At 36.3% G+C, this 13,077-nt stretch overlaps 1 protein-coding gene across 8 annotated transcripts in view; it reads left to right on the plus strand.

Moving 5' to 3' along the window:
* OTUD7A (OTU deubiquitinase 7A) overlaps window positions 1-13,077 on the plus strand; it is a 212,341-nt gene that overhangs the window by 115,588 nt on the left and 83,676 nt on the right. Inside the window, exon 6 of one of the 8 annotated variants that reach the window (XM_074837298.1) lies at window positions 8,725-8,794. The exons of the other annotated variants lie outside the window; for them this stretch is intronic. The gene's annotated coding sequence lies outside the window, so the exon portion shown is untranslated. The remainder of the gene's footprint in view (window positions 1-8,724; window positions 8,795-13,077) is intronic. 8 annotated transcript variants of the gene reach the window in all.

Genomic DNA, 13,077 nt, shown 5'->3' on the forward strand with positions numbered 1-13,077 from the left:
TCATTGCAAAGCAATGATAAATACATTTGTGTTTAAAAAAAAGATTGGGGGGGCTCTGTTTTGATGGCAAGAGAGCAGTGGCACAAAAGAACATTGTGTTATATGGGGTTTTGAAATGAAAGCAACATAGGTGCTGGCAAGAAAATGCGCGTATTACAAAAAAAAAAAAAGTACTTGTGAGCTAACCTGTTTATCCAAGAACAACAGCCAGTGATCTCAACTGTGAAATGTCTCTCAAAGAGATGAAAAAGGTATCCTTGACCAATACTGCTTTCCTTTTGCTGTCCTAAGTATAACAGCTGAATGGACTGGTTGTGCACTTTGCTGTTAGCGTTATGCTCTCTCGTGCTTTGGTATGTACGGTCTTGTTTTTCTGCTACACTGTTTTATGAAGTCAATAGACATTCAGAAAGAGCTAGATTTCTACGTCTGACAGTTGTGAAGTTTGTGAAACATACTGTATTGATCTGGGGACCTGAAATTATTTTTGTTAGTTCTTCTGTTTTTTGTTTTTTTTTCCTTGTTGAGTTGTAATTATTCAAATATTATCTGATACAGTTTCAAGATAAAATAATGTTCTTCAATAATTTCAGGGAATGGAGTAAGAACATAAATATAGACCTGGGTAATAGTTCCATACTGAAGAGTGTTCTTTCTGTCTACACAGATTCTGAGTAGTAAGATTTTCATACAGTCTAGAAAAAGAGAGATGACAGAAGTGTTTCCTTACAAGCAAACCTTCATACCAAATACATGTAAGCAGACTGGATTGTGTGTGAATTCACAAATCTTTTTTTCCTAATTTCAAGCCTGAATTATGTCCAGATCCAGTGGGTTTTTTTTGTCTCTGACTACCAAAGGTCTCTTCTTGAATGTAGATTCTTTGTTTGTCTCTCCCTTTCAGAAGTGGGACTTGATGTATCAAACTATCTTAAGGCTCCTGAGCTACTGTTCATTAGTTCTCTCTATAGCTGGTGCACAGTTTTTTTTCAGAACTCCACCCTCCTCTGTGGCAACTGTTTGTTATTTAAGCTGTTGAGGATTAAGAATGACGCTAGTATAACCCTTGGGGTACTTGCTGAGAATTTTATAAGTATCCAGTTAGATAATGAAGAAAAAGCTGTATCCAAGTGTTGCATGTAGAATGTTTCCTCTGGAACCATTGTCACTTCAGAAGTCCTTGTGAGTTTGGACACTGCACTCAGCATTCACAAGTCCCTGCCTTTGTATTCTGGTGTCAGACTAATTTCATTTGTCCTTGCCAGATCACTAGCACTGAACAGATTGCATTGCTCTGTTCTGCTGGGGCAAAGTCAATCCACGTTAATGGCTTCTTTAATCTTTTAAAAGTGATTATTTTATTTGGGGCAGTGACTCTAGCCAATTCCAGTCTCTTGCTAGTGATAGTGGTCAACTAGAGATAAGCAGTGCCTGCATAAGACAAGTTAGACTCTAATCTTTCCACATTTTGTCCTAATTTAACTGAAAAAAAAATCTTAACTTGGTTCTCAGGAGTCATACACCGTTGATTTCAGTTAATACTAACAGTTAATAGCACTCTATATGCTATTAGCTGTTATGTATCTGATCTAAACCAAATCTGTCTGATGTGTCTCATCCATGCATCTGAAGTATCTAATTCTACAGTATACTTCTGTTAGTTTGCTTTTCAAGGGCTAGAAGGGTAGGAAATCAGAGTAGACCAGGGAACCTGCAGATCTGAAGAAAAAGGAGGAAATTAAATGATCTAATATTCCACTTTACATTGCCAACCTAAAAATCTTCTAATGGCAAAATTTGCTTCTAAGCATTTAGTTGTTTGTTGCAAAAATAGATCATTCTTGCATATTCCTTTTACCAAGTTTACAGAACTTGTTTGTCATGATGCATGACTTGGAAAAGAAAACCCTGGTTTAGATGGCTAAAGCTTAAAGCCACAGATGCTGTTGTGTTGCTGTCTTGAAGCTGTAGCTTGTACTGTGTAAGCCCTTCAGTTCCTACTAAGCTCAACGTCTACTTTGACAAGAGGGTTTTCTGGGTTGTAAACAAGGCAAAGTGTCTCTCACTCTCCCTCCCAATGCCTGCTCTGGGCTCATCTGCAAAGAAATCCAGTAAGTTATAGTTTGTTTTACACGTCTGCATCAGATGTCTGCTGTCTCCTACAGGGCTGGTGATGGTGTCACCCAAAGCATAATAAACTACTGCTTACAAGTTTTTAGGAAACTGCCTTCTTTGGGATGTAACCAATGTCCCAGAACCTTCTAATAATAAGGAGGTGGTTATCAATAGAAACAAATCTCACTTTTAATTTTCTGATGCAGATGATATAACTTGTAGTCAAAGTGATAAGACAGAAAAGTTATTCCATTTTATTTTAGTGTTATCTTGACTATTGCTGTGGTAGTATTTTTACAGAAGTGTGTTGACTTATTATAGAGCAGTGGCATTTGGTTTTGCAAATAATTGGGACTCATTACCTGTCACTACAGGCAGCTTACTCTTGAATTCATTATTTGGCAGTTACTGTTAATTTTAAGCTAATTTAAGACTATATGCTATTTGATTGTAGTCTATCTGAAATTCAATATTGAATTTGTCTTAGGAATCCTCATTAAGATACAATTAATAAAGACTAACTGCTGTATTAGGCTACTCGGGCTGCTCTGACTAATGTGGGTGGAAGTAGAAGTGTGTTTTAATTACAAGCAATATTCCACCATTCTGAGATTTCATAGAATCATTTCAGTGGGAAAAGACCTTTAAGATCATCGAGTCCAACCATAAACCTAGCACTGCCAAGTCCACCACTAACCATGTCCCGAAGTGCCACATCTACATGTCTTTTAAATACATCCAGGGATGGTGACTCAACCACTTCCCTGGGCAGCCTGTTCCAGTGCTTGATAACCCTTTTAATTGCTAGTTGGTTAGTTTAATCTGTCTATTATGAGACAATTTTGTTACATAATAACAACAATATTGTTATTGTATGAGGTACATGTTGTCAGTGAGTGCAAACATATAGCTTTGCTTTTTCAAATGTAGAAAACATAAACAATATAATTCATGCAATATAATTCATGCTCTTTACCTCTGATTACATGTCTTTACAGGTTTCATTACTTATTTTATCAGTGTGGACTGGGCTAATTTACTTAGTCCTCATGAAACCAAAATACTTTTGCTAATTACCAGGTGTAAAATACTTCTAAGCCCTATTCCATAGTGAGAAATAAGATTCATCCTCTTTTGTACAAACTGTGTAAGTCATGTTTTTCACCACTGAAAGAAGCCATGTCTCTGAGGCAGTAGCTTCACACAGCTTTTCAGGCCAGTGTATCCAAACAAAAGTTATACTGGACTGGAAATGAAGTTTTGAAATCAGACATCACTGGATAATGCCATGCTAGCAAACTCACAGACATGCAGTCTTGAACTGATATCCAGTGTCATGAAAAGGGGAATGCATTTTTAGCCTGTTTTCCTAACAGTCTCTCTAATGAGACTTATGCCCATCATCCGTGTATCATTCTTCCCAGTTCCTCTGAAATCATTGTACAATTTGAAAGCCAGTTAGAATTGTCAAAGTTAATAAAATTCTTACAAAATTTATGAAAGTCTGTGGCTGGTGGAGAAGGAAGACTGAAACTAGAACAGTACTGTTTTCTACACTGTTTGACAGCAGTTGTCTGGTCAGTCTAGTGCATACATGGTTCTGGTCGAACTCTGGGATGTGCTGGTGGCTGCGGAAGTTTAGGGTATTAAAGGACAGAAATACAAAGAAAACAAGGCTTCCTTCTTTCTGCTGCTCACAGAACAATTTCCTGCAAAGCTGATAGGATTTTCCAGTTTTCTACATGTGGAATTGTTTTATTGATTCTGTGAATTCAGAGATGTTAACTGTGCCTCAAAGCATGCTGGTATTTGTGTGTTGTTATAAGCTAAAGGTAGCTAGATGGGTCCAGACAAAACTGAAGACATTGGCACCTGCATCTGAAAAATGTTGGAGCTATTTTTAAATCCTGAAGGTTACAGGAATGTATGTTGCTTCATGCTTATTCTTGTTAGTGCAATATCTTGGAGTGCTCTTATAATGAACTTTATTTCTAGCTTTCACAATCAAAATGCTGGTTTTTTTAAGGCCTAGTGTCCTTGTGCAAGAATACTGGATATTTTTCTTCACTGAAGCAGTGCAGCAAATGGCAATTTATGTATAAAAATTAAGTATTTTTCTTCAGAGTAAATAGTATCTATTGTGCTGTTTGATATTAGCTTAGTCAAGTCCAGGAGAAAGTTCCCAAGCCTAGAAGTGAGAGCAAAAGTGCGATAAAAACTAATCCCTAAATTTCATCTTTATGCCTCTACATGCAATGAGCAAGGTAGCTCAGACTGCTCAAACTGCTTGAAATATAGATGCGGGAGAAGAAAAATGAATGCAGTTCCTCCCTGCTCTTCCCTACTCCCATTAGCACTCTTTAAAGCAATACATACTCTGCATTTTTCCTGTGTTCAGCCAAGACAAGGTGAGTCTATTGACCTATCTGCAATCCTTTCATTACGAACATTACTTCATTACTTCTTTTCCACATTAGGAAGGCAAAGTGGTATAATTCTAGCAGTTCAGGTCCCTTCCTCAGCCAGGTTTCTCCAGTAAGAAACTTAATACATCTCAGCTATGATAGTCCTTAACTTTTTGTCTCCATATGGAAAAAAAGGCCCTTGCTGAAGTCTTTGCTTCCACAGATGCATGTGTCTTCATCTCAGTAGTGTTTAATCGCTGGATTAGTTCGTGGAAAGAACAGAGAACACTGTGAGGAAATCTATCACTTAGTAAATGCTTGTAGTGGTTTGGAGAAGGACTGATAGGACTGGAAGACTTCCAAGGTTAGCTTTCAGTGGTGATACCAGCTGAAGTGACATTCTATAAAGTGTCTGACTTTCAAGAAGTAAAGTATTATGGGAAAGTTTACTGCTTATCTGTAAGTAGCAATAGCAATTATAAATTCTCTGAATGTCTTTCTGTTTGAGGACATGCTACTCAGAGCTTTTAATTCTATGATTTGAATTATAGAGAAAACACAGAGCCAGATTTTCAACCTTCTGCTAGAGGTTGTTTACATAATTTTGGGCCTTTTGGCTATGGCTTTAGTTTAGGAGACTGACAGTCTAATTTAATCAAGCAGATGTGGATTTGTAAACGTGGACTAGATATTCAGTCACATAAGCTGTGTAAAAAATCACAGGTCAGATTCAGGACTGTTTGAAGTTGCCCGAGAAGTTCTTTGCAACTAAATCTCTTTTGGATGAAATCTATTTGTGAAAGTGGTGGTTTTTCTTCCTTTTAGTTAAAGCTTCCAGTCTTTAGAGATCATCATCATAGAAAACATTAATTTTATACATAAGAAAATAGTAGCTGTTGTGTGGTTTCTGAGTTGCATATATTATGTTGCACGTAACCGGATCCATTTCTATATTAATTAAAACACAAATACTGGTGGCACAAGCTTAGTTCAGATCCAAGTTTAAATATATGACTAGTTGATGGTAGTGACCTTCTTTTCCTGACACCATCACTTTTACTTTGATGCTAGTGCTTGAAAAAAACAAATTATTATCAACTAGATAAAGTTCAGCTTGTACTTTTTTACATTTTAAAGTATTACAAATTCCCCAAAGATGGGTTTGCTTTTCAATGTCTACTGTCTGCAGCTCCAAGAAATTAGCTCATTCTGTCTATCATGAAATGGAGAATACTGCTGGTTAACTGACTAGTTCAGCATACTGAAAAGCAAGAGGTTTTTCCAAAACATTTGTAAATAAAAGAAAAGCTGACTCAGATGAGCAAATATTGCATATATTCACTGTCCGGCAAATCGACTGATTTAGTGGAAGGTGACTGACATAAAAAAAATGTAATTTTTCAAATAGGTTTTTGCAGAACTAAACAGAGAAATGAGAGTAACCCTGTTTCTCTGCTCCTTGCACTGTGGTTGGTCACTCCATAAACCACCATTTTGATCAGCTCATTTAGTTGCTTTTTTGCAGGTGATGGAAGAACATGGTTTCAAGCAAAATCTTTTGTTGTTTTTTTTGTTCTGGGTGTTTTGGGTTTTTTTGGCTTTTTTTTCCTTTCATGTGGTCTGTAGTCTTGCCTGTCTGTTGAGCACCTTCCTACCAAACACTACTGATCTGTTGTTCTGGGACCAGCTCCCCACATCAAATAATAGATTTTCTTTCTTTCCCTCCCCTCAATAGATTTTCTTTCTTTTCCTCCCCTCCCATCAGCCATTCGTATTTCATATAACACCTATCTGAAATTATAGATCATCACTGATTCCTGTTCCACCACCACATCTTTTTGTTTTGAACCAACAGTAATAGGATTCTGTCTTTCTTCCTTGCTTTTCTGGCTAATAAGCAGACCTGCTAAGTCAGGCAGAGCAATTTTCTGCCATGCTGCTTTGAAAAATTTGTAATAAACTGATGGTGTGTATTGTCCAAAGTGATGAGACATTGTTTCTAAAAATAATCATCAACAACTCCCAATCAGTTTTGCTATGCATTTAGCTTAAGATCAGCAGCAAAGCAGAGGAGTTTGATCAATGTGTCTTTAAAATATAGGCAAAAAAATTTAATGTGTGAAAGAGAATGCCATTTTGGATAGCTTTAAGGATTTTTGGTTTATGAATCTGTCTACTTTCCAGGGCTCTTCTGTTATAAAAAGCAGAGAAAAAGACAGGTATTTCTGAAAGCTATGTGTCTGAGATGTTTAAAAAATATATGAATAATTGCTTCTGCAGTAGATTGAACTGAAAGATATTTATGTGCTGAAGCTTGCAGTAAGCTTTACAAAAAACATGTTCTAATTCCTTAGAGTGGTGTTGTCATTACATTTGTCGACTAAGGCTCAAGGAGAATACAAATTCTTTTGTATTTTCCCCTCTTTTTTCTGTCTAGTAGTCTATGATGAACAGTTTGTTTCAGTTTGTTCTTCATTTAGTTCACAGGCATTGTTTTCATATGTGAATTTGGTACGTAAGTTAAAAAAACAGGCATTGTTATTATTTTCTTTAGCTGTTGTCTGTAGACATTAATATTCAGTGTGGTGAGGGTTTTATTTCCCTCACCCCCAGGCTTATTTTGCAATCAATAGCAGTTTCCATTTTCTTTTCTGTCTTTCTAAATTTTCCATTTTGCACATTGATATTAACTCTGTGTCCTGCTTTTCATACTATGTAATAATAATGAGAACAGCAATTGGAAATAATGCTCTGCTTCTTAGAGGTGTTGAATATCCATTAATCCTGTTGAAGTTGGTCAGAACTGTTCAAAAGCTCTCAAAAATGAGGCTGTGCTATTTTAATGTCAAACTTAGAATATCTGTTACTTGCTAATGCTTTGTTTTGGTGTAAATTCTTCTGCATATTTCCTTATAACATTTTCCTTGATTCATCAGCTTCCAGTTCTCCTCATTGGGCCTAAGTATTTCCTGTTATTTTTTTTTTTAAATATTGCCTGAATTACAGGAAAAATTATAAATGCAGAGAAATTATCAATTTTTACACCTATAGAGGTAGCTATAGCTTATTTGTGGTGAGAGAAAACTTACAAAATGTTACCAAATTGCTTTAACTGAGTGATTTTCTTGCTGCTTAGGACATCTTATATTTTCTTCAAGTTTTGATGAATTTAATACTAGATAATTTCGCACTAGATGCTAGATATTCTGCTTGAAAATTAAGTGAAATTTATAGTTTGCTAATATGTATAAGCATAAGTCTGAAAAGGAGTTGCAATACAAAAAAGAAACAGATTCCAGGAAAACTGCAGAGGACTAAGTAGTACAGTACTACTGTTGCCTTTATTTTTAAAAAAGTTCTGCATGTTTTATGCTGTCATTTGACAAAAAAAAACAAAACAAAACAAAACAAAACAAACAAAAAACTTTAATAAGCCAGGACAAAGGCACAAATGACCAAGCTCGCTGTTTTGTTATTTTACTGGAGAAATTGTTTTCACCTCTTCGTGTTGTCTCCCCAGGATATCTCTAATTGGATTATGAGAGGTCTCTGACAAATTTTGAAAAATGTATTTAGCATATATTTTGTCTTCTCTAATAATTTCTGTACTGATATTTCACAGCAGCATATCAATTAATATATGCTCCTCATATGAACTGCACTAATACTGCTGACATCCTTAGAAGCTACCAAACAAAACTCAGAAAAGTTTCAGTTAGTTTTAGAACAGATGATATTCAAATCAGTGATGTGGAAGTAAACCCAGATGTACTGTGTGACATGGCCTGGCAGTGGGGGACTCCGTTCCCTCCTTCTGTCAAGGCTGGTTCAATAGCACTTTTATCTGAAAAAATGGTCAGAATCAGACAATCTGGAGCTTTGCCTCTGCTAGAGGTTTTCTGTCAGAGATAGCATTGCAAATCCACCTTTTGTACATACTGATTTGTAAGTCAGTCCTGGTTTGATTTTCGTCAATTACAGCAGTCCCCCAAATTAATTTATACCACACTTTTTATCCAGTGCAACTGTAACTGCATGTGATTGTTGGTCACAGAAATTCCCCCTCCTCTTTAAGAAACGTTTTATATATCAATAGAAGCTTTCAGTGTAAGCCAAACATGAATGTAGGTGTTCAGCCTATTGCGAGGTGTTCCTTTGACATTGTTTTTCACTTGGTGCATATATCTATTATTTCTTTCCCTAGGACTCAAAAGAGAGATCTTTTCAACTGCAGCAGGATGTCTCTCAGCGATTTCATCACAACTTAATTCAGAGTTAGTACTTCTGCTTAGATAATTAAACAAAACTTGCCACATTTTTCCCTTTCCACCACAGAAAGTGATCTGTTGAGCTGGCATTGAAAATAAGGTGCTTACACCTTCCTATCCTTCCCTACCCTGGCAGAAAGTTTTAGAAATAACCCATAATTGAAAACAACATGGTGTTTTTCCCTAACCCTGATACTAACTTACAGATTTTTAACATTAGCAAAGATTCCAACAATTGAATGTGATTTATAATAATTGTCATTTAATCCTGCTGTAGTGACCCTAGGGAAGGAGTGTCTTCAGAGTACTTAAAGCAGGGTAGTATCCATTATAATCCATTACAGTCATATTGCAGTTCTTTCTTAGTATAAAATGCGATGTATGACCTTCACTGCATGGCTTCCCTACAGTTTGATACTCTGAGACAAGGAAAAGTTTAAGATTCATGTTCTGATCAGCTACATGACTGCCCAGTCACCAGCGTAACTATTGAGTTGTTTAATGGCCTTTAATACTGCATCTGTGATATATTGTTCTGTAGTATTCAAATGGGAGGAGAGCGCTTTCACTCTAGATTTGTCTGATGCATGATTTTCACTTTTCCTGATGGGTTCTTCACAGACTGTCAACTACTTATGTAGTTTAAGTGAAACACACAGTTTCTATACTTAAATTACGAATCTTCAAAATGTTGTGAAATTAAGCATTCCAGATTCCATGTCTCATATCTTTATTTTCTCCTTTGTATCTCTAGTTGTTCTAAAAATCTTGGAGATGACATTAAAGCATAGTTTTTAGTAGGAAAAAGAATTAAGCCTTCTATTCTTCTTAGTCTAGTTTTCCAAACTAAATGCAATAACTGAGGAACTTAATGTTTCACAGAAATGAGGGCAGTAGTCACAGGGTTGGGGGAAATTACCAGTTCTGTTTTGCTGCATAATGTGCCTGTGTGAGCTCTTTCCTGCTGTATCTTATTTAGCTGCTGTATACACTGAGCTTATATGCTTATTGTTGAATTCCAGCACATTATATGAATGCCTGGCAAGCTAGTAACTTGCTATTCTTTCTATGTTACGTGCATCTGAGGATTTACAAGGACTTGCTTTTTGTACATAATCTGAATCTCGGAAGTTCAATTCTGCTGTTATTTTTAGGGTACTTGTAAGAGAGGGGACTTTCCTATCAGTCACTGAAGTGGTGGGATGAACCAATTGGTGCAGTCAGTATTCTTGAGGGAAACATGGAAGAATCACCATTATGTGTTTTGCCTTCCTGTAAGGAGCAATGCAAAGTGAAGAGTAACAGACAGTCAAGCTTTGTGTTTCAAATAGCAGCTGAATTTTCTACTTCAATGCATGAATATGTTGAAGACTCCGTTTTAAAAGACTATACTGAACTCAATGTGTTGACTGTGCACTTGACATACAATTAAGCATTTGAGCCTTTCTCTAATCTCTGTGCACAAGAAGATAAAGGATGCTTGGAGAATGTATCAGTAAGACTATTTACACAAAGCTCATAATGCTAACACTTTTGATGTCCTTTAAGCTTCTGCCTTCATATTGCTGTCAGCTCAATACACTGCACATATTTTCTGAGTCAAACTAGCATAAGCCAAGGAGGGGAGAAATGTGTTCCATTTCTCACGTGGAAGAACCACTAGTCAGGGTAAATAAGAATTTCTGTAGCTAGAGGAGAAATCTTTTCCTTCATCAGTAACTTGTGACAGACTATAGAGACTTGGGAAATAGATAAAGCGATAGATGTTTCTTATGCAGTAGTTACAAAGAGATTTCAAGTGATGAAGGTTCAGTACAAAAGGAAAATATGTTGGTGCTAGCACTTCAGACTATGCTCAAGAACTGGTCTTTAAAAAGTTAGATCACCAAAGTGCTGCTGTACTCTGGGGAATAACATAACTTTCAGAGGTGTCTGCAAGAACATGAAACATTAACCTGTCATAGATCTTTTGTAGATGAGCTATAGATAGATGCTGTGTGTCACATTTTGTACCCTTCCCGCACAGTTTTCAATACAGACATCTGCAGGATGTGGCAGAGCCACTTTCTGTAACTAGAATAATAATTTCTTTGATGCTTGGTCATTTCTCTTTAAGAGTACCTATGTATTGATAGTGGCTATCTTTAACATAAAAACCTCTTCCTTCAGGTGGTCTTGTTATTACTTCTTAAATATTACTGCTTCCTTATTAGTAGAGATATATTTTCCTTCATGTGTTGCTTGAGCTAAATGAAACCTTTGCAAAGAACCACTGAGCAATATAACCCTAGATAAGGCCTTGTTCTGAATGTAGAACTTGCACTGAAGAAGCTTAGTCTTAACAGAAACTGATGTTATAAAAGATAATGCTTTTGTCTTGTCCTAAAACTACAAAAATAATGGAAGTAAGCACACACTTGAGACTTCGTGGGGAGATGCTGATCCAGGTTCAACAGAATATTAGCAGAGGTGGATTTCAGCACTGTGCAGCTGGTCCTAAACTGCTGAGAGGATTGTAGGAAGTATTTCAGTCCTGTGTCAGAAGTGGAAAATGGGATCCCTCTTGAGTTTAGGACAAGGATTGCATGAGAGTCTCAGGAGAGGATTGAGGTCCTAAAAACTGAGTGGAGGAAGCCTCTTCAGCTCTTTGTTAGTGATTGCTTTGAAATATCAGACAAAACCTGAGAAAGTTACTGTGAATATTCTTTCTTAATGAAGAACTTCTCTGCCGTCTGGCCTCAGTTGATTTTGCTAAGACTCCTTCTTACCCTCAAAAGACCTGTTTGAGATCAAGTTCTTTGTTTTGAAATATGTATGTAGCATATTTAATCTGTGTTTCCTCATTTTCTTCGCTAACTTCACATAGAAGTTATTGCAGGGACCATGCAAATGTGAAAAGATAAATTCAAAATTTGTCCACAGAATTATAAAGGAATTTCAGCTGAGATTACACCCTGAACCTTTTGATAACTAGTGATAATTTTATTCTGTATATTTATATCTCTGTATAATTTGTCATGGACCAAGTTGTGGTTATATGGGGAGTGTTCTTCAGTGTATTGGCCCACTATACAGGGGAATACAACAGAGAGAGTAAGCAGTATTTAGGTTGATCTTAAACTGGGTATTCACAGCACCTAACCTTAGCCTGTGCTTTGTAGTCAGTGGGTAAAGAGAAGGGAGAAGGATCCTTCAGAAAGTGTGTTCATCATAACAAAATTAAGTTCTTAGGATCTGAAGTTAGCCTTAATGTTCAGTTCCTACACAGATTATGATTATAATCTCCCATACGCTAGTCAGGTGAAAGGCCATTTGTAAGGAAGAGTAAGGAAGAACTTGCATTTCACAGAATGACTGAAGAAATTATTTGCAGGGATAGCAATAACTGCTATAAATCTCACTGCAGGTTATGTATAAGCTTGAGTTTTTGCACACTGTACCATCAATTTAGTGTTCAGTGAAACAGATAAAAAGTAAAAAAAACAAAAAACAAAACTACATGAATTCTTGAAGCTGCAGTGTGTGTGTGAGAACTGCCAATAAGGGCTGAGCTACATGCGCTTCCCTGTGCCTAACAATCGTAGTATCCATGGTAATCTTTTAGATCACTTCTTTACGACAGCAAACTAAAGGGAATAATTTTTAGTGTCGTTTAAATGGTACACTGTGATTTGCTAAAAAGTGTGTACTGCAAGCACATACATCAAGTCCTCTTTCAACTGAAGAAGTAGGTCGAGTGTTTGATAGAAAGGGTTTATTTTTCTGTGCAGCTGATGTGTTGAACCAAACTATAAAAATGTTTCAATTATTGTTTGTTAATATGTAGCTGAAAAAAGAAATATACCTTGACTGCTTGATTATTTCCAGGGCAGTGATAAAAGTGACATCTCCTTGATTTTGAAGGAGATCGTCATTTGATTTTGAAGGCTGAATAACAGAGTTTTTAGTTATTTCCCCATTGCTAATAGAAGTTTCGTAGTGTAGATATTTCAGTCTGTTAACATGGTATACATGGAAACATTGAGGCTTATTCACACTTGATGGTTATTTCTATCCCTTGCAGTTGAAGTATCTTTGAAAGTGTTAGAGCTATTTAAAGTTACTTCTGTAAGTTGACAAGAGTTTTACAGTTGTGGTTGGTTTTTTTTTTTAAGTTCTGTGAGGGTGATAAAGATGAGGGTCATAGCTAAAGGTGGTTTGACTGCTGCGTTTATTTCCTTTGCAATGTATGAAATGATTCTTTTTATGTTATTCTGAATTTTAAAATAATCTACTTCTGTATGAGGATA

Source organism: Strix aluco, chromosome 12 (assembly GCF_031877795.1).
Source record: "Strix aluco isolate bStrAlu1 chromosome 12, bStrAlu1.hap1, whole genome shotgun sequence".
Lineage (NCBI taxonomy): Eukaryota > Metazoa > Chordata > Aves > Strigiformes > Strigidae > Strix > Strix aluco.